Consider the following 20,000-nt stretch of genomic DNA (forward strand, 5'->3'; position numbering starts at 1 on the left):
TCCTGTCAGCTCGATCCAGTTTGTTCTTTTTCCTCTGAGCTCCCCATCAACAAGGTGTTTCCACCCACAGAACTGCAGCTCGCTGGATGCTTTTTTGCTTTACACACCATCCACTGTAAACTCCGAACACATGAAAATGCATGAAAATTTCAGATTAGTGGTTTCTAAAATACTCAAACCAGCATGTCTGGCACCAACAACCATGCCGTAGTCATAGTCACTCACACATCACAGTTTTCCATATTTTGATATTTGATGTGTGACATTAACAAAACCTTTGACTCATGTCTGCATAATTTTATGCACTGTGTTGATGCAATATGTTGGGCAGATCGGGTAATTATGTGAATGAGGTGCACAGGTGTGCCTAATAAAGTGGCCAGTTAGAGCAGGTGCTTCTAATAAAGTGGGTGCTGAGTGCATAGGTGCAGAAAGAGGAGCAAGCCCATGGTTACCAGTTCAAGACTATACTTACATACTGAATTCTTCTCAATGGGCCTGTTGTTTATTGTGGTTATGTGCATGTGACATATTAAGTACCTGTACTAAATCATTCATGAGCTTTGGGAGTAAACCTAGTTTACACCCTCCACTTACAGCCCAATGGGCTTTTATGCAGGAATAATATTAACTATGTCTCTCTGCAGGGAATACAACTTGGCCTCCATCTCATAAGCCAACAATACATCACTGATATGGTGAGTATACTGGTGATACACTAATGGTGAAAATGGTCCTTTCCATAACATTGACCTTCTATACTGATTGGGGACCTGTTTCCCCACCACAAGAACCTGACATTGCACAATGAAAAGGAAACAGCAAAACCGATCCCAGATCAGCATAAAGGGCAGCTAATATCCAATACAATGCAGCCTTTGCCTTAGCATCAGGCAATACATCACTGACAGCTGCACAAGCCTAGCGTAATGGAAATGCACTAATGGTGAAAATGACAAGGCATTTATCATTCTCAAACGTGAATGCCGTCACACGGCCCCCCCCCCCCCAGCCCCCCCCCCCCAACACACAAACACGCACGCACGCACACACACACACACACACACACACACACACACACACACACACGCACGCACACACGCACACACGCACACACACGTCACTTTAATAACAGGAGTGTTCCAAACAGGCATACCTTTCCACCATGAAAAGGTCACTGAATGTAAAGACATTTTATTATGTAAAAAAGTTAATGTAGAACGACTATAAAATCGAAAAGGCTAATATGCTTCTAGCAGCATCTATTTATCTCACACATGTCATGCACATATTACTGCAGCTGCAAATTCACATTCGAGACTCAAACCTCAAACCGTCACCGAGAAAATGCTTAAGCCACTGTTCTAAAAGCACTACCGCTAATATTGTGGGACCTTGGAGTACTCGTATCATACTTTGCATTTTGGCAATGATTTGCAACAAGCTTTCAGCTCCACTACCCATCGCACCGGCAGCAAATGATAAAGAGGATGCTTCGTAGCTCATTTCTGTGTACAGACAAACTGTGCCCTTTGGTCAATATATACCTCCTACTGTCAATAGGACTGCAATTATAAAGCTACACTGTGCCGTGAGTGCAGCGGTCGTGAACGCAGACATAAAGTATACATAAATCACATTATATGAGTCGGAATGCGATAAGCGCGGGAAGACTCGCAGCTGCTTGTGCTGTGTTTAAGACACAGGGACAGAGCCACTGCTGCGGTGTGTTGTATATGTTGGAGCCAAGGACCTGACACGGGTTCAGTTTTTTTGCCTTATGAGCGTTGCTTGGACCAGGGAAGCTGCCACCACTTCATCTTTGCCACGCTTGCTTGGTAAATGCAGGGCCAGGTCATCAATGGCGATGAGACTCTCTTAGTTGCTGTGTAATGGAGCTCATATGATATGCTAAATGCATGTATTAAGTATACCTTTAAACACTTACGTAAGTTAGATGTCCCCTATAAGTGCTTTTTAGAAAGACCGATGCACTGATGCATGTTATAAGAAGTCAAGCCCATTTAAACTCAGGGTCTTAAGATGGAACATTTACTCACTGTAATATTGAAATATTTTGCCTATATTGTAGTTCATTTGAATGCCTTTGCCCGGGAATTATCTGGGCGAATTTCATGTAGATATATAATTTTTACATTAACCGAGTTAATGGGGTCGATGTGAGATTTAATTATTGCAGATGAGTTTATGGTCTGTGATATCCATTTGTCTGTGGCAGCAGTAATTGCCAAGAGGGCTGATAGGTGGGCTGACGATTGACATCAGGACAGTCGAAAATGAAATTAATGCGAAAAAGACTGAACTGCCAGTGCCCAAGGACAATAGTTTTACTGTTTACTGATTACGACCAGAGAAATTGCGATGTCGTGTTCTGATGAATGGGGATGAGATCTCTCTTCCCCACTGTTTCCCCGTTTTTTTGTTTTGGAGAGAGAGCGACAGAGAGACAGAGAGAGAGACAGAGGTGCGTGTGAGGGGGGGTGGGTGTGTCGTAGTTGCACTATACCATCTTTATATTGGTTAAAGCTCATAAAAAGGTACCCTGCAATAATCCCTTAAAGAACAAACCCCATATCCCTCTACCTTAGTATAATCAGCTTTACCTTTATATCCGGTCCGTTGTAACTAAATGACACAAAACAAAGGCGGACGAGTGGAAACCTTCTGAGACGGTGCTGCGCGCTCTGTGATTCCGGCTCGTGAGACTGAGACAGAGGGTGAGCCCAAGCCGCTGTATTCACGGCGTTACCACATGCCTGTTATTCATTTAGTGCAGTGTTGTAGTGCTACGCAGCCGGTTTCAACAGAAAGCCAGTATAGGCTATTGGATGGTCGTAGGACAGGGACACACACACACACACAGAGAGAGAGAGAGAGAGAGAGAGAGAGAGAGAGAGAGAGAGAGAGAGAGGGAGGCTGGAACATGACTGAAATGATGATGACTGACTAAGGCTAGATTGGACGGGCGACTTAATTTGGGACTACAGTCCAGTTAAGGCTAGCATATCCTCTATCGCTAAATTAATGACACCGTGCAGTGGAACTTATTGCGCGGAAAACACCAAAAAACAGATGCGAGCAGAGTAATGAGAGGAGAGAAAGGCACAGGAAAAGCTCACTACTGAAAAGGTAAGACTGCAGAATACATTCGTCCTTCGACATAATGTAAAATAGCTTTCACCGATAAAATTCGTGTATCACCGCACGTCGTTGTTTAAATGCGAAGGCTCTGAATAATTTAAAGAAACATGCAACCGTCTTGTTTAGCGCACACAGAATGTAATGACGAGGGAACAACTATCGCACAAAAAACACCTGCCACGACTTTTTCCCTTTATGGTTTTTGCTGACATGTGAACTACATGCTTGGTGACTAAAATAGCTCAACCTAAAATAAAGAGAATATATGCACATAAGTTATATAGCCAGGTAACTGTCTGAGTTCTTGAGCTTTAGTCATATGTTCCTTTTATAAACCCGGTTGTGAAATTGAGATTTCTCTTGGCTACAGGAAGCCAAACTGGGGACACAGCTGAGACAGACCGAAAACAAGTTGAGTCGTTATTCCGTTTTCTTCGTCTAGCTCACTGCTGCAAATGTGTACATGTCTATTTAACGGCAACGTACCGAGCGCGTATGCACGGCTCATACATGCGAGGAAGTGCATCGAACAGGTTGAGTGTCGGTACCCTTCTTCTACCGCGACCCCTTTACCTTCTTATCTACGCGTGGGGAACATTATGTCCGAAACGAAGCCGTGGTCGTTTTGAGCTCGACATGAGCTAAGACTAAACGAAATGTGCTCGCCGCTGTCAACGTTGTTGCGATGCACCCGGTCCCTAGGTGGGCTACACAGGACATTACCTAAGGGCTACACGTGTAGGTTGCTGTAAGTTAAGCAATGACACGAGGCGACATGCTCGTCTGAGGGGTGTAATAAGCCTTTAGCTTTTGAGTGACTATGCCTTACCACGGCCTTGAGCTTTTCCGTTGTTAAGAATGGTAACGCTAATTGTGTGGCGACTGCGTGGGTTGGGCCGCTCTGAGCACTCTTGCTGCGCGGTAGCTACATTAAGTTGAAATCAGGCACATATACTCAAGTGTGTGCTTGTAAAGGCTGATTGCCTAACACCTAACCAAATGTTTATTCCCTTCCTATGTTGCTATTTTTCTTTTTCTCAGCAGATGCCATTTGTGTCGAGACGAACACAAATTACTACTTCCTTTAATTACTAAATTATACTGGTATAATCTTATTCTCTCAAGGGTCTTGAGGGCATATATCGTTCGCTATGCTTATCAAAAAGAAACTACCTGAATAGGCCATCAGTTAAGCTCATCCTCACAGAGTAGGCCTAAAACCACATGAATGAGATTCTGGTATTCTCTCTGCTTAGCATACATCCGTAACAGATGCTGACCGAGTGTTCTGTCACACTTTCATTATGAATATTTATTTCAAATGGAGATGATAAATCATGTCATTAATTGAATGTTGCTATATCAGATTTGGAAAGAGCACCTGCTCCTTTCCAAATGCTCAGCGTTGGGCTTTTATGCCACCAATTATATGAGTTTTTTATTTATTTTTTTAATGAGGATTTTCAAGAAGTGCTGTTCTCTCTCTCTCTCTCTCTCTCTCTCTCTCTCTCTCTCTCTCTCTCTCTCTCTCTCTCTCTCTCTCTCTCTCTCCCCTCTTCTCTGCTTGGGCCTAAGTTTCTTCCCTGATGGTGATGGAGTATGCGCTTTGCTCTGACCAGTCATTCCCTGTCTAAGCATGTCCTTTCTCTACTAACCCCCCCTTTGGTTCTCTTTCCAGAAGACTGCTTCATGTTTGCAGCTTCCCTAACACCAAGGGACACACACTTAGCTGTAAACATGCAACATGAGTGCATATGATGACACCCCCCCACCCCCAACACAATATCTGTCTCTTTTATATACGTGTGCCAGGGAGTGAATTGTTAATGTGAGTGAGCGTGTGAGTGCAGTATTTAAATCCACTCAAAAAAGATGGTCTGAGTCTTTACTAATTATTTTTTTTATTGCTAGCATTCATCGCAAAGCACAGTTAACTTAGATTTGCATGCAGAAAGCTGCCATTTAAAAGATGGAGCTCCAGTCACTATGTTGAAACACACAGCACAAAGATGTCATGGTTTAAATACTAACAAGGTTAATCGCTAACACATAGTCCAGTCAATCAATGAGAAAACAGTAATGAAGTTTGAACAAATTAAAGGAAAAATCGGAATAAATGGGTACAGAAACATGACAAGTGCAGATACTTTCAGACAGGTGTACTGTATGATGCAGTCAATACAGTCTCATGTGTACAGTTTATTTTCGATTGCGTACACGTTGTTATTGAACACTGCTACTCTAATCTCAGTCTGTGACACTCAGGTTTCTTTTTCATGTATCGGGTGCAAAACTGAATACATTTTACTAAACCTTTTATTACAAACCATTAGACACTTTCTGCACAACACTGTACACAATTCCCCACATTTAAGAAAAACAATTAAGATCAATTTTGAAGCCACATTTTGGTAAGATTAAGACAGAATATGCATATATTGGGGAATTAGTGACAGACCTCAGCAGGACAAATACTAAAGAGCTTTTCAGTTTTGTTACTCCCAGGTCATTAGATAAATGAAATCAAAACAACATGTCTTTTGAGACACACATTACTGTAAACAAGAACATAAATTAACAGGAAGCAACAGTAGCTATTTTGAGAGGCATGTGGGTCTAATTGTACAATGGAAAAAGATGGGAGACATAGTATAAGAAGATGAGGAGAGGGCGGGGTTAGAGGAAGAGGGTGAGAGGGCGGGGTTAGAGGAAGAGAGGGTGGGGTTAGAGGAAGAGAGGGTGGGGTTAGAGGAAGAGGGTGAGAGGGCAGGGTTAGAGGATGAGGAGAGGGCGGGGTTAGGAGAAGCGGATGAGAGGGTGGGGTTAGAGAAAGAGAGTGAGGAGAGGGTGGGGTTAGAGGACGAGGATGAGGAGAGGGTGGGGTTAGAGGAAGAGGGTGAGAGGGTGGGGTTAGAGGAAGAGTGAGGGTGGGGTTAGAGGACGAGAGTGAGGAGAGGGTGGAGTTAGAGGAAGAGAGGAGTGGGTGGAGTTAGAGGAAGAGTGAGAGGGTGGGGTTAGAGGACGAGGATGAGGAGAGGGTAGGGTTAGAGGATGAGGATGAGGAGAGGGTGGGGTTAGAGGAAGAGGATCAGGTGGAGTGGGATTGTTCAACTGGGATTCAGGCAACACTGGTTGAAAATGTCATGAGCCATCAGACTATGAGAGGCAGGCCAGTATGTGTAACTAATGTGAGCTTTTGGAAATGAATGTAGTTTCAATAACTGGATTCTCTGTCATACTCTTTGGACATGTTTGGACACGTTTTATCACGTGTTAAATAATATAACATTGTTTGTACAACGTTTACCATTTCCAGTGCCACCAGAAGGTCTGTGACTATGAGCTTTGTCAGTGTACAGTCTTATAAAGTCATACTTCAAGTAAGCAAATGCATGTTGTTGTGGGTTTACAGTCCAGGCTGATTATTGAGAGCTATTGGCCTCCCAGGGCTGCGATCATAGAGCACAAACTCATCAGATGATTTCAATTAGTTTACTTCCCTGCGCCATAAAGGATTATAACTCAAAGTGGTGGCAGCTGTATATGTACATACATGTGCATGTAATGCAAGCAGTTTATATTCTCCACCTGCTGTACACACTATCACCATGTTCTCCATTACAGCCAGAGTGTGTAGACACCCTTCCAACTATAAATCTAGGCATATTTAGATAATAACTATGCAGCGTGATAAATTCAAACATTGTCTGAAATATAAAGAATTACCGAAAAAAAAATCCATATTGTATTCATTTAATAATTACACATTTTCTGCTCATTTTCTGCAGTCTTTGGATGAATCACAGACCACAGCATATATATTGTGATAAATGCATTCTTATTTTATTGGTGTGAAAAAAAACATGGTTTGTTTCATTTGTAGAGATATGCTCATGTTTCTTTCTGAAGTCGACATTTCAATTTGATTCAAATATATAAGGATCCAAAAAAATACATGTAATGGTCTGAGCAATGAGTTCAGGTATTTTAGAACATAGATACTGTTGAGAGAACTGTTAAAATGCTGAGCTGGCACAGCTGACCTTGATATTGGATCAAGATGGGAAGAGGAAAAGATCCTGGCAACTTTGAAAGAGGCTCATTACTGAGGCAGGAACAAAACTATTCAGCTGATTCGTGTTTCTGGACTGTTTCTAGACTAGCGCAACATCTGCATTTAGATGCATAGGGGAAAAATTGCTGGAAATTGTGGTTAAAAAAGCACATATGATGATTCTTGTATATTAGTGTAATATGTAAAGTGAAAGGACCAAGAGAAGGTCACAGGCCTGAATGCTTGACCTCGAGGGCATCACAGTTCATGTCCAATTATGCCCTTAGAGTCAACAGTCAATGCAAATCAATACAGAATTATTCAGACTCATCACCTTTATCCAGTGATGAAACTGTCCTGATTGGAGTGTTCTCCTCCAGACTGACACTGCCCCCAGACACAAGGCATGAGTGGTTATGGTATGGTTTGATGAGTATGACCATGAGGTGATAAGCTATGGCTTTTACAGTCACCAAATCTCAAAGCCAGTTCAATCTTATGGGACATTTTGAACCAACATGGTAGACAATGCTCTCCAATCACCATCATCATCAAAACACCAATTGAGAAAATCGTAGAAGACTCCCTGCAGTACAGTTCCAGGGACTTGTAGAAAGTTCCAGAGACCTGCCAAAGCGCACTGAAGCTCTTTCCGGAGGCTTGTGGTGGCCCAATACTTTATGTCGTTTTTTCAGCTCTACCTCAGGTATGCTCGTGCGTCCAACTGACTGAGTAGACTTTAGCGCAACACCACTATTGACAAGCCTCAGTAGTCTTTAGGAAGCTTTCATCAGCCAAGAGAGTTGAGAACAGCCAGAGAGTCCTGCTTCTATTCTCCTTTGGGACAAGGTCAGTTTTCATCACTCTACAGCTGTGTTCCTTCCACCTGTCACCCACATTGGGAAGGGGCTTATTGGCCAAGGGAGGATGGTACACGTGAGGTAGATGTTCTTTGGCATGCTCAAATCCTGAGATAAAATATTGTGGCAGAATGAATCCTGCCCCCCCCCCCCCCCCCCAAACGAGTTGTCCTCTGCAAATCTTATAACTTCACTTACATCCATTGTCGTACGAAAGGCAAATAAAGAACTGAGGACAGTGTTTATATAGTAGAGCCTTGTCCTTTCTCCAGCATTCTAATTATAGTGGGAAACACTCTGAATGGCTGATGTGTGAAGACTAAGGGTCAGTGTCTGTAAAGACAGCGATGCCTAATTACCCTGCATCATAGCGTACCTCTGAAAGATGTCCACAGCTGCACATGGGGCTGAAAACATACAGGACACAAGCTAATTCCCTCCATTTAGAGTCGCTTGCTTCCCTCCTTTCATCTGCTCTGTTCTTCGACTTCAGTTAACCTCTCACTCGCCCGTCTTGCTTTCCATTCACGTGCCTGTCTCTCTCTCTCTCTGTTCCATTCATGTGCCTGTCTCTCTCAAGTGGAAGGCCTGGTCAGTATATTGTCAAAGCACTGTGCAGCAAAATTAAACCACTATGAATCAGTAATGTAAATGAAACAATAACACGAAAAGAGACAAAACTGACATGGATGGATAGAGAGAGAAAAGCAGAGCCAAACCAAGGATCCTTATTTATCACCATTTCTCAGAGAAACGGTACGGATGAGGAATAAAATTAAAAAGAGGCACAAAGAAACACTTTCTTTTTGACTATAATAGGGAGCTACCGAGAACAAGGGAAGTCTGGAACATTTTCTTCCAAAAAAGGAAAATAAAAAGAGATAAGTCTCCATGGTGACTTTATATTAAGGACAGCGGAGAAAGAAAGAAATCTGGACTCGGTCTCTCGGCTAGAGCAGCCAGTGCTCTCCACCCCTCCCACCACCTCCACCTCTCTCTCATTTTCTCTGGGATTATGCGAAAGCTGATGCCCGTCTCTCTCCCTCCATCTCTCTCTTTGTCAGTCCCTGTCGGGCCGCCATGTTGCCTGTGTCATCGGGGAGAAAAGACAGGAGAGAGCGGCTGAGCCTGAGGGTGCGCGCCCTCGCGCTGATCCCCCCCCCCCCCACACATTATTTTGTCTTCCGCTCCCATCCTCCCCTCCATTCTGCTTTTTTGCTCTCTCTCTCTCTCTCTCTCTCTCTCTCTCTCTCTCTCTCTCTCTTTCTCTCTTTCTCTCTCTATGTGACAGCTGGCAGTCAGTAGGGCACAGTGACCGTGCCAGGGTAGGAAGGATTTTAACCAGTGCATGGAAACTCACACAGGAGATGACCTCTCTCACACTGACATAGCACACACACACACACACACACACACACACACACACACACACACACCATGAGAAGGATCAACGCAAGAACTCTTAGAGATGCAGAATTATGATCATTGAAATACAGTTTGCAGTAATTGTAATTGTACATTTTGATCTGTAAAACCCCACAGACCAAATATAATGCTTATTATAGCACTGTTGCGCTTTTATTAAATATATGTCCTCATTTATTACATAGGCATTACATTTGTATTACACAGATATTACAGTCTGATCTTCCCGGAGCATCACTATGGCTATGCAGAGGCATTTGCACACATAGACACACACACGAGCACGCACGCATGCACCCTTTTAGCTTGGCAAATGAAGCAGGGCAGATCATAGCTGCAGTGGGCAAAGCTTTGAGGTAGCGGATTGTAACATTGGGTTTAGATGCGAAACTGAAACGGTATAGCTGTCAGGACTCGCAGGTTCTTAAATAGCACACACACATACACAAAGAGACACACTCATGTGCCCCAGAATACACTGAGTGGATTAGGACCACCGGCTTTCAAAAGCTACCCCTGCACACCTTCTTCAGACAACGCACCGGGCTGCAAGACTAAATATTCTGATCTCTACTTGCCTTCGGAATATTGTCTTAATTCATTCAACAACTTCCACTACGAGGACCGCCCCAAACGCACAGATCAAGTTAGCAAGTCATCGTCGTCCCCCACTGCATGCACCTTTTCTGGGCAGCTACCCCCTGACATCCAGAGGTCTTTCACTTTAAAGTGTGGTTTTGTTGTTTTTTTTATCCACTGATACCCAGCCCCGTGGTTTTTCTGGACTGTCCTCGGAGACCATTAAAGAATACTGAAATTGCACAGTTGGTTTGGTCTTCCTGCATGATTTAGACATAAGGCCACCAGTTGGCCTTTATTCTTGATTTGCTTGTAGCACTTGTTTATTCTGGTACTTTTTAAACAATTTTTTTTTCTTTGCTTTTTCCACCCACTTGATAGTCCTCTAGATTTCCCATTTCAGCGCGTCTAGAATCTATTATGCAACGTGATGCAGAACTGATGTAAAATTGATTTCTAAATTTCCAAGTCAGGCAGGAATATCAGACTGCCCCTTGAATTCTTGATTCAAAGCCCTGCTTTTTAAGCAGAGCAGAGATCGTGTGACTGATGCTGGGTCTGTGAAGCTATCAGCACTGTATCAAAATTTGTTTACAAAAAAAGTATAAAATGCAATAGAAAACATTGCACATAAAATGGCACCAATTCCCTTAAGTACACAGATAATGGTCTTTCATGACCTAATGGTTTTTACACTGCCTTTCCAGTAGCCTAGCGGGGGACCCTTTCACGAGTAACACTAAAAAGTAATGTTGAAACCCATGTGGTTCCTACAGAGGTGTGTAGTAAATCTTTAGGGGTACAGGTCGCTCGAGCCGAATCTATTAGTCAACCTGGTTCTCAGGAGGAAAACATGCAAATGAGATTAATCTGCAAACTGTATGTCAAATTTGTAAAATTCATTTGATCTTAAAAGCGACAGACTGAAATGTTTCAAAAAATAGCCTCTGCATCTAGACCTGGATTGTGTAAAGACGTGAAGCAAAGGTGAGGATGTGAGTTGCTGATTCAGTCCTGTTTGTGCTGTTTCTGATTTGTTTTAAGAGCAGTGTGTGTGTGTGTGTGTGTGTGTGTGTGTGTGTGTGTGTGTGTGTGTGTGTGTGTGTGTGTGTGTGTGTGTGTGTGTGTGCGTGCAAGAGAGAGAAAGAAAAGACAAAATGACAGAAAAGTCTCTAGGCTGCATTATTGCATTCCAGGTGCTTGGCTTGTGTAAAAGATTACATTGCAGCTTTAGATGCTGCATTAATCGTCTGCATCCCCACCTCTGATACAAACCCAACTAACCTGAACGTCAGTCTCAAGTCACTTTTAAATAATACTAACCTACACTAGACTACGTCAAAAATAAGGAGAACCTACACTACACATACACATGTACACACACACACACACACACACACACACACACACACACACACACACACACACACACACTAAATACACACGTGCGCGCACACCCTAGTGGACTAGTGGAGAGAAGTGGGTAAAAAGAAGCCTACGGGACAGACAAAGCGGGGATGATCTGAAACCAGGTTTATTGCAATTAATTCTGACTGGGAATGTTGGCTCTTGATAAGGACAACGTTAGTGCAAGGAACTATGTTCGAGCAAGCTGTAGACGAAAGAACGACAGAGAAGAGAGCAGACATGTTTCAGCAGGAGCCTTCTCAGTGTAAAAGGATCGAGACAGCTGTGTAGACCTCTGCACCTCCTCTCCCTAGCCAACCAATTTCCCCAGCATCGGCTATTTTTAGCTATCGCCACTAATTAATGATAAGCTATCTTGATTTGATTAGCATATGCTGGGGTTGCAGGGTTCCACTTCAGGCAGTGACAGCTTTCACATTAACATACATGCGCATGCAGACACACACAAACACGAACACACACACACACACACACACACACACAGGGTTCTACTTAATCACTCGACCGCTGAGCGGGATGCAGAGTTAGGTTGTGAATGAGGCGACATTTTTCTCTTAAACTCATTAATAATCAGTTAACTGGGAAGATGGCTAATTTCCCACATTCCTCACACCACGCCAGGAGATTTCACCTTTCCCAGGCTGTGATGCCGTAGTATGTAGAGCGAGTTGTATTATTTAGATCGTGTCCTGTAATTTGTGATGATTATAGTGCCAGCAACATGCATCCCATTTCGAGGCATATGGAAATGACTCCCATCAGTGGAGAATAATATGCTGGTTGCGATGAACACAGCAGAATGTGTTACTGGGTGGTTACCGTCAGTCCCTCACCAGGACAATCTAAGAGCCCATCTGTGCTGTTTCTCAATCTGTGCCAAATCAATCAATGTGTCGATCAGTGAGTACACCCTAGCACCTCCCCCTAGCACCTCCCCCTTCCCAATCAGGCTGTTGTTATCAAACAGTCTATGTTAAAAAGCACGAACCCCGCCACATAAGCGTGACGTAATGCGATAATCCGTGAGGCCTGGCCTTAACGGGATTACATCAGCGGATCGCGATCGCAGTACCAGAGCGATAGAGAGAGACACACACAAAGAGATAGAGGGACAGACAGAGAGAGACAGAGAGGTAGCGATACAGAGACAAGCCGAGAGGTGTCAAATGAATTTAAGATGAAGCCAGTGCACATATCCAATGAGAGCAGCTCCAGCCCAGGTGAACCTTACGCAGTTGAGAGGTGTAACATACGTGCACACACACACATACACACACACATAAACAAACGCTCGTGTGCTGTCATGCCAGAGTGAAAGATGTGCTTCTGTTCACTGCCTGCTTTGGGCTATGTGCACGCAAAATAAACTTCACGCAGTCAGCGAGCCAGAGCTTTACTTAGTAGAGTTCACACAGAGAGTCAGTGCGGAGAGCAAGTATGAGACCCCCTCACGCTCTCACACACACACACACACACACACACACACACACACACACAACGTGCCAAGCACACAGTCTAATATGCTACTGGCCAACTGACGTCACTCATTAAATTGTGCTTATTTTGGACAAATCCTGGAGCAGCTCTGCTGCATAGGGGAATAAGAGGACACATAGCCTGCTGGATTCAAACAGCTCAGCAAAGGCATTGTGCATTTGTGGAATTGTTTTCCATCTCATTTTATATCACATTGTGATAATGCTATTACTATAAGTGAATCTGCATTTGCAACACAAATGCATCATAGGAAATTACCACTATGTCTCAAGTCTGTCGTCTTAAAATTATTTATTTATTTATCTGGTATAGTCCTCATATTTTTTTCATGAAAAGGAATCGCAATTTGGAATTGTTCAGCTGCATTTTTGCTGGCCAATCCACAGTTTACTCTCCTTTAGCCAAGAAAGACAAAATAATAACAATAATAACAACGATGGCAAACCGCAGGCATGGGATGTGATAGGAACAGGAGCAGCACCAAGTGCACATGCAACTGTTGTTTATACTTCCTCATATAATTATGCTGTTTACTGTATGTAAATAGACCTTGTCCTTGTTGCTTTACTCAAGGAGCCAATCAGCCGCTTGGTGCAGGACCCGAACTCAAAGCAAACACCTCTCCAACAACTCCAGCTGTCGAGACGAGAGGCTTTCAAAGCTGGAACACCTGAAATAATGAACCACCTTTCGAAACCATATAATCACCTGGATGAAGTCACCACTGCAAGCCTGCTAGGTTACACCACAGCCTGCTTTGGAGCGCTCAGTATAATTCAGTTTACGGTGAAATCATCATCCTTATTTCTTCCATAGTCCTTTATTGCACGCTGGGTCAGCCCAGCTTCAGGTCATATGGAGCATGGCAACAACCGCGCATAGCCAAAACTTTTACAGTGCCACCTTTTGATCATCACTCCACCCCCTCCGACACACACACACACACCCACACACACTGCATTAACAGCTTCCCACAAATTGAGTCTGCATTGGGTGAAACTCAATTTTGCTAAGTGTCGAAGACAAAAGGGGTCTTTTTAACTGGGGTCCATAAGTCAAAGACAGCCATATGGAGATGGACGCAGTCCAGTCACTCCTGCTGTTTTGGAAGGATAAGAACTAATTGGATCAGCACAGATGTTGACTAAATGTTGCTTGAATATTGAGGGGGAGGCTGAGGGTTGCAGGGGTGTATTGGGGATGTTGGGGGACATTGTAGGAACAGTGGGGAGGCCTTGGTGTGACATTGTGGGGATGTTGGGGGACATTGTAGGAACAGTGGGGAGGCCTTGGTGTGACATTGTGGGGATGTTGGGGGACATTGTAGGAACAGTGGGGAGGCCTTGGTGTGACATTGTGGGGATGTTGGGGGACATTGTAGGAACAGTGGGGAGGCCTTGGTGTGACATTGTGGGGATGTTGGGGGCATTGTAGGAACAGTGGGGAGGCCTTGGTGTGACATTGTGGGGATGTTGGGGGACATTGTAGGAACAGTGGGGAGGCCTTGGTGTGACATTGTGGGGATGTTGGGGGGCATTGTAGGAACAGTGGGGAGGCCTTGGTGTGACATTGTGGGGATGTTGGGGGGCATTGTAGGAACAGTGGGGAGGCCTTGGTGTGACATTGTGGGGATGTTGGGGGACATTGTAGGAACAGTGGGGAGGCCTTGGTGTGACATTGTGGGGATGTTGGGGGGCATTGTAGGAACAGTGGGGAGGCCTTGGTGTGACATTGTGGGGATGTTGGGGGGCATTGTAGGAACAGTGGGGAGGCCTTGGTGTGACATTGTGGGGATGTTGGGGGGCATTGTAGGAACAGTGGGGAGGCCTTGGTGTGACATTGTGGGGATGTTGGGGGACATTGTAGGAACAGTGGGGAGGCCTTGGTGTGACATTGTGGGGATGTTGGGGGGCATTGTAGGAACAGTGGGGAGGCCTTGGTGTGACATTGTGGGGATGTTGGGGGACATTGTAGGAACAGTGGGGAGGCCTTGGTGTGACATTGTGGTGATGTTGGGGGGCATTGTAGGAACAGTGGGGAGGCCTTGGTGTGACATTGTGGGGATGTTGGGGGACATTGTAGGAACAGTGGGGAGGCCTTGGTGTGACATTGTGGGGATGTTGGGGGACATTGTAGGAACAGTGGGGAGGCCTTGGTGTGACATTGTGGGGATGTTGGGGGACATTGTAGGAACAGTGGGGAGGCCTTGGTGTGACATTGTGGGGATGTTGGGGGGCATTGTAGGAACAGTGGGGAGGCCTTGGTGTGACATTGTGGGGATGTTGGGGGGCATTGTAGGAACAGTGGGGAGGCCTTGGTGTGACATTGTGGGGATGTTGGGGGGCATTGTAGGAACAGTGGGGAGGCCTTGGTGTGACATTGTGGGGATGTTGGGGGGCATTGTAGGAACAGTGGGGAGGCCTTGGTGTGACATTGTAGGGATATTAGGGGGGCATTGTAGGGACATTAGGGAGACATTGTTGTGGCGTTATCGGGATATTGGGGGGACATTGTTGGGACACTGGGGAGATGTTGATGTGACATTATGGGAAAGTTGTAGGGACATTGGGGACAAATTCCAGGGATGTTGGGGAGACAATAGGGGATGTTGTATTGTCACTATGGGGACATTAGGAGATATTTTGGGGATGCTGGGTTGGTGAGGAGTGGTTGTGTGTGTGTGTGTGTGTGTGTGTGTGTGCGGGGGGGCGGTCTTAAGGTCCTTATGAGTTCCAGTGAAAGGTGTGATATCACTTATATAGCTCTGCACTTGGGTCGCCATGGGGCACGGAGTGTGAGAGAACGGATGGAAGGGCCACGGTGGAGAAGGAGTGAAATAAGAAAATAGAGGGAACATGGGCAGCGGCGGGCCTTGGCAAACACAGGGAGACGCGACGGGGGAGAGGAATAAAAGAGCGGAAGACAGATAAAGAGAGAGATAGATGATAAAGGGAGAGGGCGAGCCAGGCCGAGAGCCACTGGGCGAGCGGGGAGTGGCACTCGGACTGTGGGCCTGAGCCTGGAACATTCCCTAATCATGGAGGTAAGAAGGGGAATAGGGGACCGACAGTGATGGAAAAGAAAAGACATTAGGAGGAGAGGAACAAGGGGATGCGATGCATGCGAGTGCCAGAGCCACAGAGTCATGTCAGATTCCCTCTCTCTCTCTCTCTTTCTCTCTCTCTCTCGCCCTCGCTCTCTCTTTCACTTTCTCTCCATCTATCTCTCTCTCTCTCTCTTTCACAGGAATGCCAGTGTTATACACGGCTGAACAGTGGCTCGAGTGGCCCAAGGCCTGTGGGATGTGTCAACATGCATACCCATTAAATCATTAGATCCTATTCATAATTCATGGCCAGCACACACAGACACACATGCTTGCGCACACAAATGCACGCACAGCGTCTGCAGCCATTTCATATTCATGTCTCGAGACCAAGGCTGACTGTAGCAGGCCTTCCTGGGAGGTGTGCACGCACAAACACACACACATTGGTACCTCCACATGACTAGAGAGGGAGTGATCAGGGAGAGCGGATGGAGGTAGGCTGATGAGGTGATTAAGTTAGCTTAGGGTTTTCGCTACTGTTGAGGCCTGAGCAGAGAACATAAACACACACACACACACACACACACACACACACACACACACACACACCTTTTTCTTTTCTGAGCTAAGTACCGAGTGCTTTCTACAGGGGAAGTTGTCTTGGGAGAATGTGTGCATATTCCAAATCCAGATCCCAGTTTGAAAGAGTTTGTAGTCTCTTTTCGTCTATCCCACACACACATACACGAACACCTAGACACCATCACACTACCTGCTTGACGACTGGAGCTGTTTTGGCAGCTCAAATCACAATTTGATTTCACACACCTGCCTTATTGATCGCAAAGCATGGATATGTTTGTGTGGGTGTGTGAGTGTGGATATGTGTGTGTGGGGGTGTGTGCATTTGTTCAGTGTAGAGGCTCAGCACTGTAAGGCAAGTATTTGCAGCTGTGAATAAGCAGAACCCAGCTCACAGGACTTTACGCAGCCTTATAGTCTACTGCTCTTTCAGCGAACAGCCCCCCCCCCCCCAGGACTTTACGCAGCCTTATAGTCTACTGCTCTTTCAACGAACAGCCCCCCCCCCCCCCAGGACTTTACGCAGCCTTATAGTCTACTGCTCTTTCAGCGAACAGCCCCCCCCCCCCCCCAGGACTTTACACAGCCTTATAGTCTACTGCTCTTCCAGCGAACAGCCCCCCCCAGAACTTTACGCAGCCTTATAGTCTACTGCTCTTCCAGCAAACAGCCCCCCCCCAGAACTTTACGCAGCCTTATAGTCTACTGCTCTTCCAGCGAACAGCCCCCCCAGAACTTTACGCAGCCTTATAGTCTACTGCTCTTCCAGCGAACAGCCCCCCCCAGAACTTTACGCAGCCTTATAGTCTACTGCTCTTCCAGCGAACAGCCCCCCCAGAACTTTACGCAGCCTTATAGTCTACTGCTCTTCCAGCGAACAGCCCCCCCCAGAACTTTACGCAGCCTTATAGTCTACTGCTCTTCCAGCGAACAGCCCCCCCCAGAACTTTACGCAGCCTTATAGTCTACTGCTCTTCCAGCGAACAGCCCCCCCCAGAACTTTACGCAGCCTTATAGTCTACTGCTCTTCCAGCGAACAGCCCCCCCCAGAACTTTACGCAGCCTTATAGTCTACTGCTCTTCCAGCGAACAGCCCCCCCCCGTCTTTCTCTTTTTCTCTCCTGCCCTCTCTCTCCCTCTCGCTCTCTCCCTGTGCTGTGACCTTGTTCCCTGCCTCAACCTGTGTGTGACAGAGTGTGACAGCAGCGGCAGGGTGAGTGTGTGTGTGTGTGTGTGTGTGTGTGTGTGTGTGTGTGTGTGTGTGTGTGTGAGTGTGTGTGTGTGTGTGGTAGAGGGAGGAAGAGGGAGCACTGAGGTGTCCAGCACTTAAATTGCCTGTTTATTTCCAGTCTCCGCATCATTTACAGGGGGGTAGAGCAGTGTGTGGGGGAAGGTTGGTTGTTAGAGTAAACAGGAGATTGGGGAAATTCAGATAAGGATGTGTGTGTGGGTGGGTGTGAGGATAAAGGTTTTTTTTTTTACGGTTTGTGCAAGGGAGAGGGAAAGACATGAGCGTGGGGTGGTATTGGACCAAGGTTAGTAGTTCGAGCGCGTGTGTGTGTGTGTGTGTGTGTGTGTGTGTGTGTCAGGCTCCAGTGATTAGTGGAGCTCAGCTGGCTGACTGCATCAGTCTGAACACAGCGGCACTTCCAACCCTCCACCTTCCACCACCCCCCGACTCCCTTTGTCTCCTGTCTACCACCAGCAGCAGGGGCTAAACACACACACACACACACACACACACACACACACTCGTGTGAGCTTACACACATCGCAGCCACAAATTACGCTCAGCATTCTTGCGTGGCACATGTAGACACGGCAGCGATATATACAGCCCTTCAGGCATGTCGGGGATGAATGAGAGCCTGTTGCCGCACATGTGCACGTGATGTGCCTATGACATGCACGTGCGTGGCGCACGTCTCCTCACGGCTCGTTGTCAGTTGAAACGCTGTGCACTCTTTCAAAATGTATGTTCCTCTCACCTGTAATCTTTGTATTTTGTCTCTCTCGCTCTCTCTCGCTCTCTCTCTCACACCTACTTGTTCAGTTTCAGCCTCTCTGTCTCCCTCCCTCCCTCTCCGGAGACCGTTAGCTTGGAGAGGAGGCCAGCATCCTCTTTGCCTCGCCGCTGTATTCTCCTCATCTCCCTCCCTGAGACCTCCTTGAAGCAATTTTTTTTTGTCCTCCTCTCCGCCTTGATATGGCGCGTCAGGACCGATCTCGCTCCAAGCATCCCTAACAACTGCGGACGCAAAAAGAAGGGGGAGCGAGAGAGAGAGAGAGAGAGAGAGAGATAGAGAGCGAGAGGAGGCAAAACCTACACGAGTGCCTCAAAATGGCACTGCCTCGAAGGGCGGACAGGCGGCTGTGAAAGATGGAGAGAGTGCACGGGACCGGGGCGGGAGAGTAATCTGGGGAGGCGGGGCACCGGGGGTCACAGTGACTGACTCGGAATCAGAGGGGGGGGGGGTTGGGGGGGGGGGTATTGGGGCAGCATGGCTGCAGCAGCGGTGAGAACGCGAGGCAGCCAGCTGAAAGGCAGAGAACGAGGCAGCGGTAAATCGAGCGTTGGCGCTCTGCATACGGGCGACTCCTAATTATCGGAGCTAAAAGCATTCCTATTAGGAGCGCTCGGTGGCGGACAGGAGTGGGCGAGGGATGCAGGCGAGCGTGGCTTCACCCCATGCCACCTTCTCTCCATCTTCTCTTTCTTTCAAACCTCCATTGTCCGGCGGAGCCGGGCACGGTGAAAGGAACCGGGGCCTCTGAGTGGGAGAAAATGCACTGGCAGTGGAAATGCCGGCTTAATCTGAATTTGATTTCTGTCATGTTATAACTCTGTCCCTTTCTCTTGCTCGCGCTTGCTCGGCCTCTCTGAATGGCTATTATGCTGGCTATGTTAGGAGTCTGGTCACATCTTATGGGATCTGCGTGAGTGTGTTGGTTTTTCTGTATGTGTGTTTGTGTATTCGTGTGTGTATGTATTTGTGTGTGTGTGTGTGTGTGTGTGTATTTGTGTGTTCTTGTGTGTGTGTTTATCCCCCAGTTGTTTGCCCTCCTGCAAACTGCCTAGACTAATTAATTTCAAATGACAATGACAAACGAATAAATGGCTCACACACACACACAATCTTTTTTCCTCTTTTTTGCATAGTCATTTTGGAGTGAACAGTCACTCCATATCAGAATGAGAGGCTCAGGTAAGTGTGAGAGGGTTGAGAGGGTTGAGGGAGAGGGGAGATTATTTTAATAAAGCAAGGTAATAAACACCAAGCCATAAAACTGACACGTCTTCTCATTTTACTGCTCATTCCAGTCTCAGGGCAACTGTTTTCCATGCTCCCTCATCCTCCCTCTA

The 20,000-nt window shown here is 46.2% G+C and overlaps 1 protein-coding gene across 2 annotated transcripts in view; it reads left to right on the forward strand.

The window, feature by feature from the left end:
* The first annotated feature begins 2,906 nt into the window (after positions 1-2,906).
* Positions 2,907-20,000, forward strand: part of flrt1a (fibronectin leucine rich transmembrane protein 1a) — a 37,261-nt gene continuing 20,167 nt past the window's right edge. For both annotated transcript variants that reach the window (XR_004776136.1, XM_027017761.2), the window contains exon 1: positions 2,907-3,150. The gene's annotated coding sequence lies outside the window, so the exon portion shown is untranslated. The remainder of the gene's footprint in view (positions 3,151-20,000) is intronic.

This window comes from Electrophorus electricus, chromosome 6 (genome assembly GCF_013358815.1).
Source record: "Electrophorus electricus isolate fEleEle1 chromosome 6, fEleEle1.pri, whole genome shotgun sequence".
NCBI classification, from domain to species: domain Eukaryota; kingdom Metazoa; phylum Chordata; class Actinopteri; order Gymnotiformes; family Gymnotidae; genus Electrophorus; species Electrophorus electricus.